Source organism: Pipra filicauda, unplaced genomic scaffold (genome assembly GCF_003945595.2).
Source record: "Pipra filicauda isolate LSUMZ 115617 unplaced genomic scaffold, ASM394559v2 scaffold118_size2161507_pilon, whole genome shotgun sequence".
NCBI classification, from domain to species: domain Eukaryota; kingdom Metazoa; phylum Chordata; class Aves; order Passeriformes; family Pipridae; genus Pipra; species Pipra filicauda.
The window spans coordinates 1,311,552-1,327,446 of record NW_024103640.1 but is presented as its reverse complement, the minus strand read 5'-3'; the positions used below and the strand labels follow the sequence as shown (position 1 = coordinate 1,327,446).

General features: G+C 43.4%; 1 long non-coding RNA gene across 1 annotated transcript in view; it reads left to right on the top strand.

Moving 5' to 3' along the window:
- Window positions 1–15,895, top strand: part of LOC113991667 — a 79,811-nt gene that overhangs the window by 6,343 nt on the left and 57,573 nt on the right. Inside the window, exons 2-3 of the long non-coding RNA XR_005565204.1 lie at window positions 3,937–4,062; window positions 5,697–5,786. This is a non-coding gene — a long non-coding RNA (uncharacterized LOC113991667). The remainder of the gene's footprint in view (window positions 1–3,936; window positions 4,063–5,696; window positions 5,787–15,895) is intronic.

Genomic DNA, 15,895 nt, shown 5'->3' with positions numbered 1-15,895 from the left:
AGACTCCCACTCGAGTGGGAGGGCTGGCTTGGGCCCCACATGAACCTTGCGCTTGGGTGATCACGGGTGGCTGGGTTGATAAAGAGTGAGCCAGAGAGATAAATACCCGTACAGAGGAAAATAAGAACAGATAATGGATTGGTGCAAGTCGCAGTATATTTCCTCCTGGTGATGAAAGGCTAAGAGTGAGTTATAGATCTTTCCTCACGATAAGAACAGATATTTCTTTCCAAATCATTTATCTATAAGATACTGAGATATTATTTAGGTCTGCATTGGTATTAATCTGGCTCTTTGCATTCCCATCCCAGTCCTTAGCAGGTGACAACATTCTGGTAGGGACCCCAGAGGTTCTGTCTGCATCTCCCACACGTGAGGTGTTGCTTTTCATCACTGGGAGCTGGGAAGGAAGAGGGAGTGTTTATCCAGGTGTCTCAGGTGAAGGTGATATGGCTATTTATGCATTACCAGCATTTAAATGTTGGTTTGTTCAGGCCCTTAGTGTACAAGAAGCATCACTGAAAGTATTATAAGATCTGTTACTGCTCTGGGATAGAATTAACTTTAAAAAAAAAACCCCAAGCATTTACATGTCTGGGAGATACGACACGTGTGCAGCACGTGTGTGTGTGTGTTTGTGAGGGTGGGAGCCTCGGTCTGGAGAGCATGTGGGGAGAAAAATACAGCGTGGTTTTGTCAGCCAGGAAATACCGGAGCACCGAGTTTGATAGTGAGGGAAATGGCTTTTAATTTTTTTATTATTATTGTTAATATTTCTTCTAAGTAAATGTTTTATATAATTTCAGTAAATGCCCGTTCCTCAGCCGCCTTCCCCTGAGGCACCGCTGGTGAGGTGAGGGCAGGGTGGTGGGAAATGGTGGAGGCAGCTCCCACCCCCCCTCACAGCCTCCGTGAGGGGATGTACCTCCAGCGTGAGGGGATGGTGGAAACACCTGGGACAGGTGAAAACACCTGACCTAAGAGGAAAGCACAAGTGAGCTGGGGCCGGCTGGAGGTGCCAGCCAGGGCTCAGGGCTGTGGGATGAGGGGTTCATGGGCAGTTGGGTGCCATGTGAGGGAGGGTGCCATGTTCCCTCTGTGAGGGCAGGTGCCACGTCCTTCCATGAGGGCAGGTACCATGTTCCCTCCATGAGGGCAGGTGCCATGTCTCTCCATGAGTGGGGGTGCCATGTTCCCTGCATAAGGGTGAGTGCCATGTTCCCTGTGTGAGAGCAGGTGCCATGTCCCTCCGTGAGGGTGAGTGCCATGTTCCCTGTGTGAGGGCGGGTGCCATGTCCCTGCGTGAGAGCGGGTGCCATGTTCGATCCATGAGGGCAGGTGCCATGTCTCTCCGTGAGGGTGGGTGCCATATTCCTCCATGAGGGTGGGTGCTATGTTCCCTCTGTGAGGGTGGGTGCCATGTCCCTGCGTGAGAGTGGGTGCCATGTTCTGTCCAAAAGGGCAAGTACCATGTCCCTCTGTGAGGGCAGGTGCCATGTTCGATCCGTGAGGGCAGGTACCATGTTCCCTCCATGAGGGCAGGTGCCATGTCTCTCCGTGAGGGCGAGTGCCATGTTCCCTCTGTGAGAGCAGGTGCCATGTCCCTGTGTGAGGGTGAGTGCCATGTTCCCTGTGTGAGGGTGGGTGCCATGTTCCTCCATGAGGGCGGGTGCCATGTCCCTGCGTGAGAGCGGGTGCCATGTTCGATCCATGAGGGCAGATACCATGCCCCTGCGTGAGAGCGGGTGCCGTGTTCTGTCCAAAAGGGCAAGTACCATGTCCCTCCGTGAGGGCAGGTGCCATGTTCCGTCCATGAGGACGGGTGCCGTGTCCCTCCGTGAGGGCAGGTGCCATGTTCCCTCCATGACGGAAGGTGCCATGTTCCATCCATGAGGGCAGGTGCCATGTCTCTCCACAAGTGCGGGTGCCATGTTCCCTGCATGAGGGTGAGTGCCATGTTCTCTGTGTGAGGGTGGGTGCCATGCCCTCCATGAGGGTGAGTGCCATGTTCTCTCTGTGAGGGCGGATGCCATGTTCCATCTGTGAGGGCTGTTTTCCCACAAAGCTGGTGGCGGGTCAAGGGGACTCAATGCTCTGGTATATTTTCACCTGCTGTAATCTCAGCAGGAGCCTTTGCTGTCCTGTGTAAACCTCTGCTTTTGGATCTTAAGAGAAACCTTTGCAGTGGTCAGTAAATCCTATTGCACTTGCTCTAGTTTATGAGATTTCCAGTAGTGCATGGCTTCGGAAATTTGTCACTTGGTGGATCAAACAGCTCTGAGGGCATCGCAGATTTGGGATGAGGGGGGAGAACTCAACTGTCTCCATCTTGTTTAAATGAGCTTCAGGTTCAGTACATTAACGTGCTAATAAGGGAGCCTTGTGTTCCCACAGTGCTCTTACAGGCGTTCTCACACTGCTGACCTGACCTCCTTAATCCTGGCTTTCCTGAAGGAAAAGCTGATCCATCAGGCCTCCTGTACCTAAAATGGGATAAAAAGAAGCAATGGACCTATTTCAACGCTGATGTTTCTCAGTTACCTCAAGCAGCCTTGTTCTTTTTTGTATTCATCGCTTATTTCCCTGGGAAGTGAAAAAAAAAAAGGGAAAAAACCCTCTAGATGTGAGGGCTCAAATCACTGAAGATGAGAAGCAGCAAAAGGAAATAAAGAGGTCAAACACCTAAGTTAGCTTATGATTAAAAAGAAATTAGTGGGACTATTTTTAATTTGTTTAAATATATTACTTTCCATTAGAAAGGCCTTAATATTTCACTACGTATGAGATGAAGTGTGTCACCAGAGGAAGATTTTTCAGTTTTAGTATCTTTTCTCTTAAAAAATTAGAAGTCCGATGCCACTGAAGTCACAGATGTGAAACCACTAGGAATGGCAGCAGTGTGGGACTTTACCTGTACAATACACCAGGGTTGCCTTCCAGTCAGGCCAATTTGCAAGAATTCAGGGGAGAAAGATACAAGGTACACCAGGGGTAGGTCTGTGGTGCCACATAGCCCCCCAAATACTCAACCTCAGAATGTCGTGTAGCCTTGAGAACCAAAACTCTGCATCTCTGCACTCAGACCCATCCCGAGGTGTTGGGTCCCAGACTAAGGAGCTGCTGGGAGCCCTCTTGGGAGGCTGAAGTGCATCTCATATCTGAGTTTAGCTGCCAGAGCTTACGTCTTTTTTTGTTAAATCTGCTAGACTATGGATATTTTCAGGCTGCAGCTGACAGAAATTAGAAAGGATAGTTGTAAACAAAGTTTTGTAATGCCAGAAGTCTATGACGGAGCTTTTTTAATCAGTGCACAAGCTGAACAGTGATCTGACTGTTCTAAGGCTTTCCATGAGACTGCTTGTTTTTCCATTTTTATTTTCTTTCTTTTGTTAAATGAAGTTCCTTAACAGTCAGTATAGCAACTGGGTGAGTCTCTGCAAACTCACTCATGGGGGAAATCCACCATAATGTTTAAAAAAAAAGTAACAAAACATTTGCTTATGAATTTGTCACAAAACTCCAAAACAATGCAAACACCCTCAGTTTCATGTTTTGCTCCCAGCTGGAAAGCCAGGCCAGAGTCACTGAACATTTCACCAAGTCTTGCTAACCTTCTGAGCTGAGTTGTGAGAAATTGTTCTTGACATCACATGAGCTGGGCCACAAGGCAGGACTAATGTGATATTTGCTGTCGAAGGTTTCCTAGGAAACATGCTACTTAGAGCACTCAGCTCTCCCTGCCACCCTTCCCACATCCTCCGGCTTCACCGGCTCCCACAGGTTTTGCAGAGGGCAGCGATGTCCCCTCTGACCTCCGGGCACCCTCGGTGCAGACCTTCCCAGCCGAGCAGAGAGGGGCTGTGGAGACTTTTGAAGCTCACTCTCCTAATTGCCCTTTTTTTTTCTGATTTATCCCCCTTTTTTTTTTTTCCCCAGCAGTCTGCAGTGGAAGAAGTGAGAGAAACTAAGCTACATCCTGGAAGACTGGAGGTGGAGAGAAGGAAGTTTTAGCCTTCCCAGCAACCTTAAACTTTCCTGCCAAAGGGGAACTGGTGGAAAAAGGTTAGGAAAATCAGCAGATAACTTACAACTTTACTTGCCACAGGGCTCCTCATATTTTGCCTGCAGTTTGCAATGCAGTAGCTGTTATGGTACATTACCTGTAGGGATTTTTCAGTGCAATGGAGCTCCCCAATTTGTTCCCATAATTTCACCTGGTGGCTGTAGGTGCTGTCCTTGACATCAGACCCACATAAATGATTCCTGTCATTCAGGTCAAACTTTTCAGCTTGGCCATTTGGAGCAGCAGGATGGTTCCCGTTGAGGATGAGATGAATGGAGTCGGTTCACACATGTTAACCAAATGCAAATCCATAGATGGAAACTCATGGTCAGCTTTTTCCAATGCTATTTTCAGAACTTCCACAAAAGACTGTGCTGTGATTATATGTATTCATGATATGTATATCATGTATTCAGCTCAAACAATATTTGAATGATGCATTTAGAATTCTTCCTAAAAAAGGACCATCCTTCTGTAAACTGCACCATATTTGTAAAAGAGGGGAAAAAACCTCTAGCTTGCTTTTCCTTTCTTCCTCTCTTTTTTAATCTATCATTTCATAAGGCTGTTAGAATTGGTGTTAATGCTACATTACACACAGACACACTTCTACATAATCATATGCATTTGCCTGTATTCCATACATAAACAACCCTATGGAATCCCGACTCTTCATTGTTAAGTTTGTCTCCATATTTTTCAAAGCAAAGCAGCTCTGGGTGTCAAATAGTTGCTTTTTTCACTCTCTTTCACTGGCCTTTACAGCAAATAGAGCCAAAAAAATAATGCATTGGGAGTTTTGTGGGTTGGGTGTTTTTTTTGTTTTGGTTTGGGTTTTTTTTTTTTGTTTTGTTGTTACTGGTTTTCTTTGGGGTTTTTGTCTTTATTTTTGATTTGTGGTGGTTGGTTATAGGTTTTTGTATATCTTATTTTATTTATTATTGTAAATAAATAAACTATTGTTTATTTATGTGTATTTTATTTTGTTTGTATATTTTATTTTGTTTTGTTTTATCTTTCCTACCTGGCCATTTATAACTACCTATTTTCCCTCATGTCTCTTTCACTGATACAAAAAAAACAACAAACATTTTTTTGACTGTCATTAAGTGTCCTTCACATTGCCAATATTGATTTCCCCAGCCCCTTGGAGGCCAAGAGTGTCACCTCCATGATGCTCCCTGAAGCCACTGACTTGGAAAACAGGAGTGCTAAGGTTGCTGTTGCCAGACATTGGTTTCCCACATGGTAGGACTTAAGACAAGTAGCCTTAAGTCACTGGACTGATTAATTTCTCTCCGTGATGCCATTCACTTCACCTTACCATGTTTGTGTAGTGAAGCTGTTTGGCCAACATGCCCTATGGGCCTTGTCTTAGTAATGAAAGTGCAGAGGGTGGAAAAGAAATTCCATTCTGGATCGTTTGGCTCTATCTTCAGTTTCTGATGGCATCCAAAAGATTGGGCTGGCTTTTGGGCTGGCTTTTCAGTGTGCCTTCAGGTTCAGACGAGCAGCATCCCCTAGGCCCTGCAAAGCCAGTGGGGCTTCACCTGTGTAAATCTGGGCAGAACTGGGGGCTTTGTGGCCAGAGAAGGAACACCAGTAATACTCTTCTCTTTCTGTTCAAATCCAGAAAAGTTTCTTCCAAGCATTAAGACTGTGATGTCAGTCAGCTTCAGAGAAACAGCATCAGATCACCTGAGAATCAGCATGCAAGCCTCAGGTCTGTACCAATCTCTTACATCAGTGTTTTTCATTGCAGAGTCAGGATTTCCTTGTGTGGAATCCTGGTGGTGGATTTGCAAATCAACCTCTGCCTGTGAGATACCATCATGAAACCACATTGCTCACAGAAGGCAGAACTTTTCTGAATTGTGACAGAATACCCAACACATGAGATTCTGGAGGGCCACCCAGACAATTTGCTGGTTTCAAAGCACTTTCAGAATGTCAGTCCTCATGGCACCACATAAAATATGTGTCAGGGGCTATTGCTAAACCCCATTGCCAGCTGAGGAAGGGAGGAAAGGAGATTACAAAACCACAACTTGAGTTATTGTTGGAGGCAGGACTGGAACTCGGGATTTCCTGGGCAGATTACCACCCTTCACTTCTCCCTCAGCTGGTATAATTAGCAGTGTCCTGGATCTCTCTGATTCCCATGCAAGACCACATCTGAATGCATTTTTCTTTGAAATTGTCCATCCTAGGGTAATTTCTGTTGTGGAGTTCTGGCTGTTAATGATCTGTTTTCTGCAGTGAAATGCTCACTAGTACACTGTAAACCATTAAGAGATGTAAAGGCATCCATTTGTGACTATTGATTTAATCTCTCTGGATTTCTGGAATTGGCTACCTGTAAAACTTTGGGAGCCAGGTCTTGAAAAAACTGGTCCTTTATGTCTCTTTAATATTTTTGCTCTTGGCTGGTAGCCATTCAGACGGATGTCTTACATCCTTGAGATGAACTTAGTGCAGTCCTCATTGACCTAGCAAGCCATTTTTTCCCTGACGACAAGCTGGGATCACATTTTGTAATGACTGCTGCAAGATTGTCTTGTTAGGGAAAGGGCTAAGGTGGGATCGTCTTTAATGACAATGAAAGCACCTCATAAAACCTGATTCCTTGGTTTTACAGGCATGGCTCTAGAATTTTAGCCGATGCAGACTTAGTGAATCAGTCAGTCAAAAATTATATCAGTTGAAGTATAATGTTCATGGCAGTCCAAAAAACCTGAACATGTAGGTGATTTGGAGGGCATTTTGTTAACTCTTTAATTGGTCGTTTGAGTGCTGGAGGCAGTAGCTAATTGCCTGTAGGTCAGAGTAGTCCTAGAGCTTAGGTAAATGTATATTGTCATATGTCACATTTTCATATGGCTCCTTTGCACAGGTTGGTAAAAATGATTGCTGCATAATTAAAATTAAGACAAGGTGGGAAAAGTGATTCAATTAAACCCCTGAAGCCATTGCACAAATTATGTGAAGTACCAAAAACTAATGAATAGTTAAAACTAGTTTTATCTTTTTACTCTTCATTCTTGAATCCTGAGGGTATCAAAATGGCGATTGAATCTCTCTCAAAGTTCTCAGAGGTGAGTTTTTGGGTGGGCAGTGCAAGTATGAGTCAGCTCAGAGGAATCCAGGCCTTTTAAAATACCAGCACACAGAAACTTTGTTACCTAGTTGTTTTGAATTGAAAAGAACCAGACCTTATGCACAAGAGACCTTTTGGTTTCTCCACCAGCCCAGAATTATTTTGAAAACATCTGCAATATTTCACTCTGCATGCAGCAGGTATTATATACCAGGGAGGGTGATGACAGTAAAAATAAATGAGATATGTTGTAACCAAAACATCCCAAGTTTTACATCATACATTTCACAACCTTAGCAAGCATCCTGCGCTTTGACTTGAAGGCTGAAGGCGTGTGGTAGTTTTACAAATGTCTATTAGTATTAACAAATATGTTCCATTATTAGACAGTGTGCCACTGCCCCAACCTCCCAGTGCAAGAGGTGAGTTAATATGCCTTATAAAATACAGGAGTGCTGCAGGCACAGGCTGTGGAAATCAGAGCCCTGGCTGAGCAGGAGGTCTCTTTACATTTCGTGGGACAGCTTACTAGAGGCCTGAACATGGGCATAAAAGCTGCCTCCCAGCTCAGGCTTTTTATGGTTCCTGTCCTTTCCCACAGCAATACAACTTTAGGAGCTTTAGAGCAACGAGGTCTGCACCTTTGGATACTGGCAGTGTGCTAATTCTGGCTGGGTTTAAAATGAGAAAATTAAGATATGTATGTATGCACTATCCCTGAGATTTTTAACAGAATGTTTTAGTGGCTGAAAGTAGCAGGACGCTGAGAGTTGTGCTCTTCCACAGTTGTTGTTTTTGGGGTTTTTTTGCATGGCTCTTTGCTGTTAGCTGTAAACCTCCATTTCTGGGGGTGTTTCTTGGCCAGGTTAGCCAGGATTGTGAGTGTCTGCACAGGGAGGACCCGATACATGGAAACTGGACAAAACAGTGCACCTCACGAGGAAGTAAAAAAGTCTTGTTGATCTTCATTAGAACAGATACTTCCCTAGAAGATGCTTCAGATATGCCCTAGTAGAGTCTGTCTCTAGCCATCCAAGTAGAGGTGTCTGTAGACATTTCCCCTTGCAGGTGTAGATTTATAGTATAAGTGAGGGACACCTTTTATGCTTCCATCTCTTAGTAAGTTATTCTTCGTAAGTTAAAAAACCTGTTCTGATGCTTATCCAAACTTAATCAGAAATCTTAAATAGAACTAATTATTGTCACAGGTAGCATGTTCATCTAAGTACTGACTTTATCATGCAAAAAAAAAAAAAAAATAAAATCCCTGCTGAAGACCAGGGTGATTCAGGGAATAGTAGGTTATGGAAACATGATGATGTCAACTCACTAGATGAGCCCTTCATTAATGAGTAAAGCTTCTGTAGGTAGAAAAAATAAACCTTCCTAAAGATTTCTGTGGATCAAAACCCCAAGAGATGAGAGCAGAGTAGAGAAGAAGGAGAAAACTGAAACATAGGAGGTGTTCAAATCACGTGAGCCCTCTGCTTTCCCATGCTTCCTGGTGGAAAAGCAAACAGCCAGACATTGTCAGGAGTGTCCTAAAAAGTCAAAATTGTGAGGGGACACATTGCAGTCTCCCCCCAAAATATTTTCTTCTGTCTTTTTTGTGGTGTGTGTTCAGCCTAGACTGCTGGTAATCAGAGGCAAAATTTCCAGTGCCTGTGATTCAAGAAAAACACTGCTTATGTGATTAAATGGGGTGTTTTTTCTGAAGCCTTTTCTGTGTAGTCTTGGCCTGAGACCACCCAAATGCCAGGTAAAGTACTGCATGAGGCAAGCCAAGGTTTTCCTTCCATTCCAAAGGCATAAGCAACAGGCTACAATTGCTTTTATAAATGCAGATTGGGAGTTTTAGGAGGCTACCAACAAAAGCCAGGTTATGGTATGGGCTGTTGTGGATTGCACCAAGAGAGCGCTGAAATTCCTGCTCTGCGTATAGGAATGTGGAAATGACCCAGGAGCGTTTGGGATGCCTTTGTGGATTTCATGTATATATACAGTATTGTATTACATTTATAGAGATGTATATGGCAATACCATACAGGACTAGTATGAGACATAAAAGTTGTTATGTGACAGATTCACAATTTTTCCTCTGTGTATAGAGAGTGATTCAAGGTCATGGCACCAAATTCATCTTTCAAAAGGGCCTCATTTCACTGACTATGGAAGACTTGAAGCAGTGTCCTGTATTTACTATAAAAATACATATTTAAATATATTAAAAAAAAAAAGCCAGCAGTATTTTGATCTGTCTATATGAACCTTTTCAAAGAAAAGTGCAAGCTATTGCCACCAGCCAGGTCCATTCCCATAGCCTGCAAATAGCAAGTGTATGCAAAGAGTTTAAAACTTGGATTGAGGATGCAGCCAGGGTTGCTGGTGGAGGAACCAGGAGCACAACCCCTGCGTGCTGGGCTTTGTGGAGAAGAGCTACACAATCAAAGCTGTGGAAGGTAAAGGTATGCACTGGGGCTTTGGAGAAATTCTTTTAAAAGCCTCTGGAATTTTGAAGACTAGTGAGAAAGGCCTTCCCTAGACTTTCTGGAAAGTGAGTCACTGGTGGGATTCCCCTGGGAACTGAGGGAGGCAGCAGGAAGATGGTAATGGCCTGTTAAACTTGATAGGACGTGGGGGGTGGTAGGACCATGGCATTTCCAAGTGTTTTCACGAGCAGGCAGCAGAAGGAAGTGAACATTGTACTTCCTTTGGGGTACATTTTCCATGCAGCGAGGTAGGGATGAGAAGGCAGCTGCCTTCTCCCAGAGAGCCTGGAAGCACTGAATTTCCCTCTGGAGTTGCACTCCTCTTGATGTGCATCGGTAGTTTAATGGTATTGTCTTGTAAAGAGGAGGTTTTAAAAGATGTTTTTAATACATGAGACAAACTTATTACCAGTGAGTCTGAGGACTCCCCATCCTTGTGTTAGCTCAGGGAGGCACAACCCTTGCTCACAATACCTCGTGTGCAAGGACCAAAAGCATAAACTGTTTGAAGCAACAGTTCTTGTGTCAGGACCAAAAAAGGCAGGGATATGAGATATTCCTTTGGCAGTGTGGTTGCCTGGGGATGCATCTGGAACGGAAGGTCTGCTTTGCCATGAGCAGAGCTATTACAGTGCTGTTACAGCCTTTCCAAGAGGATAATGTTCTTTGGGTGTTCCCACCTTCTCTTGGCTTACACATAAGATGACAACATGGCTGAAAAGACCCTGCTGGATGCCCAGAAAGGGACAAAGTTAGTAATGATCAGCGTGCAAAGAAAGATTAGACATGAACAGAATTGGATTGATTGCTTTGGACAACTTTACGACCTTTGTTTTCCTTCCTAAATTTTTTGTGGGTTGTTTTTTAGTAAAATAAATCACAGCACTATGCAAACCCCCTGTAATGTCACTGTATTTTTGGTGGCTCACAATTAGCCTTGATAACCCAAAGGATGCAGGCGAGCATATGTCATGGGTGGAGTCAGGAATAATGTGCATCTTTGTGTCTTTTGACGTATGACAGATTTCTTCAGTCAGATGCAGGCCTGGCTGAATTCAGCCACCTTGGCCTGGATATTATCCATGTGGCTAAAATTGCCAGTCCATTTACCCTGGAAATTATTACAGTGGTGCATTGCCAAATGCACAGTTGCATTGTTCCTGTGCTTCGTGCTGTTGGGTGTTAAATGTACCTCTGAGCCTTAAGCAAGTCTAGATTGAGTGTTTTTTGTTTACAAGACATTATTGGGGGGGAGTGGAATCTTTCAGTGTTCTTTCAAAATCTACCAAAACCTTTGTCATTTACTTCTAGATTAGGTAGTTATGACTTAAAGGATAAGGAAGTAAAAAGGCTTTGTAAGAGTTCAGATGATGGATCACTTGAATTTATAGTGGGAAATCTGCTTCAGTGAAGGCTGGAGTAGGAGCTAGAGTGGGAGCCAGAAAATTCTCCACTCAGCCAGAGATCAGTGACTAACCCAAGTTTGTGAGCCATAAAATGAGCAGAGTGCTGAGATCTTAGATAGGTGCTGACGATAAGTGTCCTGATGATGTGGAGATGAGGGTTCTCCTATCCTTATCTACAACAACTGTTTGCATGGGAATACATAGAGAGAGACTTTGCTATGCTAAAAAAACACTGAATGCTGGGACTATCCTGGCTGGGATTGCATGAGTCCCTCTTTAAAGGATGAACATGCTCAGGTATCCCTGAAAAGCAGCCATATGGGACATCTTGTCTTCTGGAAAGCTGTCAGGGTCTGCATGCTTAAGAGGCATCCCAAGCTGGGGAGGAGATGTTTGTTTTCCAATTAGCTCTCATCTAAGGAATAGACCTAAAAGAATCAGCCCTCCTTTAGGAAAATTAACTGCAAATGACAAATTCTTCGCTGTTGTTCCCAAAGCAGGGAGATTCTTTCTGTCAGGGTCACCCATTGTGCAATAAAAGTTCTCTTACAATTCCATGAGGAGATAGTCTTATGTCTCCATGGGGAAAGGTTCATCTCTCTATGTGATTCTTCTTTCAGGTAGGATAAGGAAAGCAATTGCAAGGATTAAAGAGTCACAGCTCTCCTGAAGGAAGCAGGACAGCAGCCCTCCCTGGGAACCAGCACTGCCCATCAGGGAGAAACTCTGTTCTTGTCATACACACCACACATTTCACTGTGCAAAGGTTGAGCATAATACAAACCTACATCTTAGTCAATAAAACCTGCACACAGAGAAGAAATATTATGCCCTTTCTTGTTTGTTTTGCAGAAGAGAACAGAGGCTAGCTGGCACTAAGAGAAATCTATTTTTTCTTTTCGTTTTTGGCTTTCGCTGCCATTTTTCCTCTGTGGAAAGAGGGAGACATTCTGGCTGTAGTTGCATCTGTTTTCACTATTACCAAGAACAAAACTCCCATTTTCCAACTGAACTTAAAGTCCAGTTTCCTTCAGTAATTCCTGAATCTTTCTCACATGATCAGCTCTTGTCATGATGAGCATGAGAAGGAAACCAGGAAGGGCAGTGCAGCTTTCCAAGGCAAGATCTTTTAGGCTCTTTCCTGGAAGTCTCACAAGTCCGGGGCAAGGTTTATTACAAGGTTAAATTACAAAATTACATGGCTCTAGATGACTGGTCTGTTCCATGCTGCCAGCTCCTGAAGCCTGAAAGGCTCTTTGTTAAGGCAACCACTAAGCCTGGTGGTAGCTTGCAAACCAAAATAATCCCACTGCTCTCTTGCATGGATTCACCCTTGGCTCGTGGCAGTTGACAGTCAGGGTGCATGTGGCCAAGTGTGTTAGAAACAGTGCAAATGGTAGATGAAATATAATGTGCCTTTTCACCCCATTTTCTTCCTACCTGCTTTCTTCCATTTCCCAGCACAACAGCATTTTTTTAACCCCCTTTTCCTCTCCATCTGGCATTTGCCTCCTTCCTTTTTCTTAGCAACCCACAAATGTTTGCTGCTGTCTTGGTGTTTGATAAACAGGGGCTAATCTTGAAGGAGCACATCCACCCTGCTGGCCATGCAGGAGGAAGTGGTGGTTTTCCTCAGAGTGCTTCTCTGGCAGCAAGACCCCACTCCCCACCTTCCCCTTCCACCCCTTCTCCTGCATCCCCATACCCAGAGTGAGCCCTGGGCATGGGGGCCAGAGAGGTCCCCGCTGAGCAAAGATGATTAGATTCTGTTCAAAATGAAAAATGTGATTGATCAGATGGATCAGACAGAAGATAGGTTGATTATTTTTCCTTTTTTTACTTGAGTAGCTTGAAATTTTAATAGTAAATTGAATTTTTAATAATTGTAATACTTTTTAATTTGTTAGTTTTAGACTGGCTGAAGGTAAATATCTACAATTTGAGCAACATTGCTTTGTTCCTACTGGACACTTGGTATTGTTTATTTTTAGAATGAAACACTGTACATGCTCTTCCAGCCCAAATGTGAGCATCCTTTCTAAAATTTTCTTTCTAGGAGTGAACACCCCCATAATAGTCATTGCTGAACTGTTTGCAGTAGACAAACACAAAAGGGCTGCAAATGCAGCCAGAGATAGAAATCAAAAGAAAGATTCTCAAAAATGTTTGGCACTGTTTGCTCACCTTTGCAGTATACATCCTGCCCCTCTTCTTAAAATACTTTATTTTTTTAGTGTAGCTGGGTGAACTGGTATTTCTTCTGCTCAAGCTGTCTCTAAACTTATATTTCCAACAGTGGCAGCAGATTATGAGATGATACTTATAGAAATGACATTATATCATTTGTTAAAATACCCATCCTGAAAGGCAAAATCTGCAGAAATTATAGGACTAAGAGGCCTCCTTAGAGAGGCAGAAACTATTTTAACTCGTTATTTTTAGAGCTCTGCAAATCACATATTTTTCTCTTCACTGGCAATTCAAAAAAAAAATAAAATTGGAAATTGTAATAAGTTTTAAAAAAAAAGAATCCTTCACAACTTTTTTTTTCGGTAAAATGGAAAGTTGAAATATGTCATTTGTGGGCAAATGAGATGCTTCACTTTAATTTCACCACTTTTTTTAGTTCCTTTTCTTAGAAAAAAAATATTAGTCACAGAATGGTGTATTGTGGGCTGGCTGCTCATGTGGATGGGATGGGGGTTCTTGGCCAGGACACCTGTCCTGGAGCACCAACGGTGACATGGACACACGGACAAATAAAGGTGTCCTTAGTTGGCTGATCCATGTGCCTGTGTGCCTGTGGACCTTGCTCCCACCTCCGCCACGTGCCACAATTTGTGCAAGATTAAACAAAGAGATTTGACCTGGAATATTTCAGAGGAATAATGCTGATATCTCCCTGATTGCCAGCATTATCTTCAGTTTCTTGAATTAGCCTATTAAGTCAATTGCCAGGGTGGGAATCACTGTATTGAGCTGTGTGGGGAGGGGTGGATCACCCACCTATGGAGCACCCTATGGATGCTGCCCTCCCATCCTTCCTGGTGCTCTGCCCACCAGTGCCTGGGTGAGTCATGGGAGCAGCTGTTTCCAGTGAGGAGATGGTGCTGTGAACAGAGCAAACAGCTCTGAAAGTTTCTGGTATCGGGAAAGGTTGAGCGCTGATTTCATTTTTATGGAAAGGATTTTGAAGAGGGTCCTGATTGGGAATAATCAGCCACTAAAAACTGATGGGTAGGGAAGAGGTGGGTGGAAAAAAAAGAGTAATAGTGGTGCAGTAATTCCACGTGGACTCAGGAGAAACTGCCATTCAGTGCAGCACAAAATTTGTCAGGATTTGCTTTGTCTAATGCAGGATTTATAAACAAGAATGCTGCTCACTAGGGACAGGTCTAGCAAAAATAAAAGATTTGGGGCAATGAGTGAAGATGTTTGCACTGTGAAGCAGAGGGACAGGAGATCTGGGGAGGGTTAGATGACCAGTGGGGATTGATATGATATTCTGGGAGAAGAATTATGTTTCCTGGGTGTCTTATGGGCAGGTGGTTCACTGGGGTCCCACAGGATCTCACACAGGGAGGTCGCCATGGGGAACTAATGATCTTGTGGTCTCACACTCGTGGGGCAGTGTCAGAGAGCACCTTCACGTGCCAGACACTCTGCTCACAAGCAGATGTCCCAGAAGATAGAGTCCTGAGATTTGTCCAGCTCAGGCAAGGACTGTTTCAATATTCATTGTCAGTAAAGAACATGAATGCTTCTGTTCCCTTTTTCCTTTCTTCTTTTTTAATGAGAAAACATCTCAGTCGGAGAAACTTGTTTTTCAGACATCTCACTTCCAAAACTTTTTCCTCAGAATGATTCAGCCTGCAATTTAAGAGTTTTTGTTTAATTACATTTTTAAACTTCCCGCCCTTAATTGCTCTAATTTTTTTTATTAACACATAAATATGCTACTATTTGGGGCACAAACAGACAGAGATTACAATTAACAGAATAATTACACTCTTTTTGTCAGTGTAACCTCATGGTACAGAAAGTATTACAAATCCATTTTAAAACATATTAAATGTTCATATTAATGAGGATAATAGAGAACAAGTACCAGCAAACTAAATATTGTTAATGATTTTGAGCTATTAAATTCATTACCATTTCCTTTCATAATAAAGTGGTTACTTGCTAATTAGACCTTTTTTAACTCAACATTATTGAATTCATTACATTGTGTGCAGTTAACCCTTGAAGATCTGCCTGGGTGTACAGATGCAATTAAAAAATAATTTCAAGAGCGTCTGAAGCCGATATGCTGTTCACAATCCCGCTTGTATTTTTGACAGTAGCTCCATGTACTTTTCTCCTGGTACATTTTCTTGACACATCATGCCCAGCAGCTCCTTAGCTGTCACAGCAGCTCCAGCAACACGCACGATGGAAACATGCTGTATTCATTTCATTTAATAGCATTTAATGTTAAAACTAAAGTAGAACCCACTTGCTTGGCCAGGGAAAAAATTATCCATCAGCACACTAAATGGTTGACGTCAACGAGCTGCTCTTCTCCGAGTGAAATCTGCTGAGAGTTGGGATGATTTACCTCTTCCTCCTACGGAGACGGATACGCTTGTGCCTATCTGGGTATCTGGTCTTTCTCTGCAGCCCTAGATGGAAATCTCATCCCTGCTAGAGCTCATGTCAAAATTTCTCTTGATTTCGAGGTATCCCTGAACTCATCTTTCAGCAACTCTGAGGGGTTTGCTCCCCACTTGGGAATGGGGTACACGTTCACCATGCCTGTATCTTATCCTGCATATCTGATTGCTGCAGAGGGCACTCC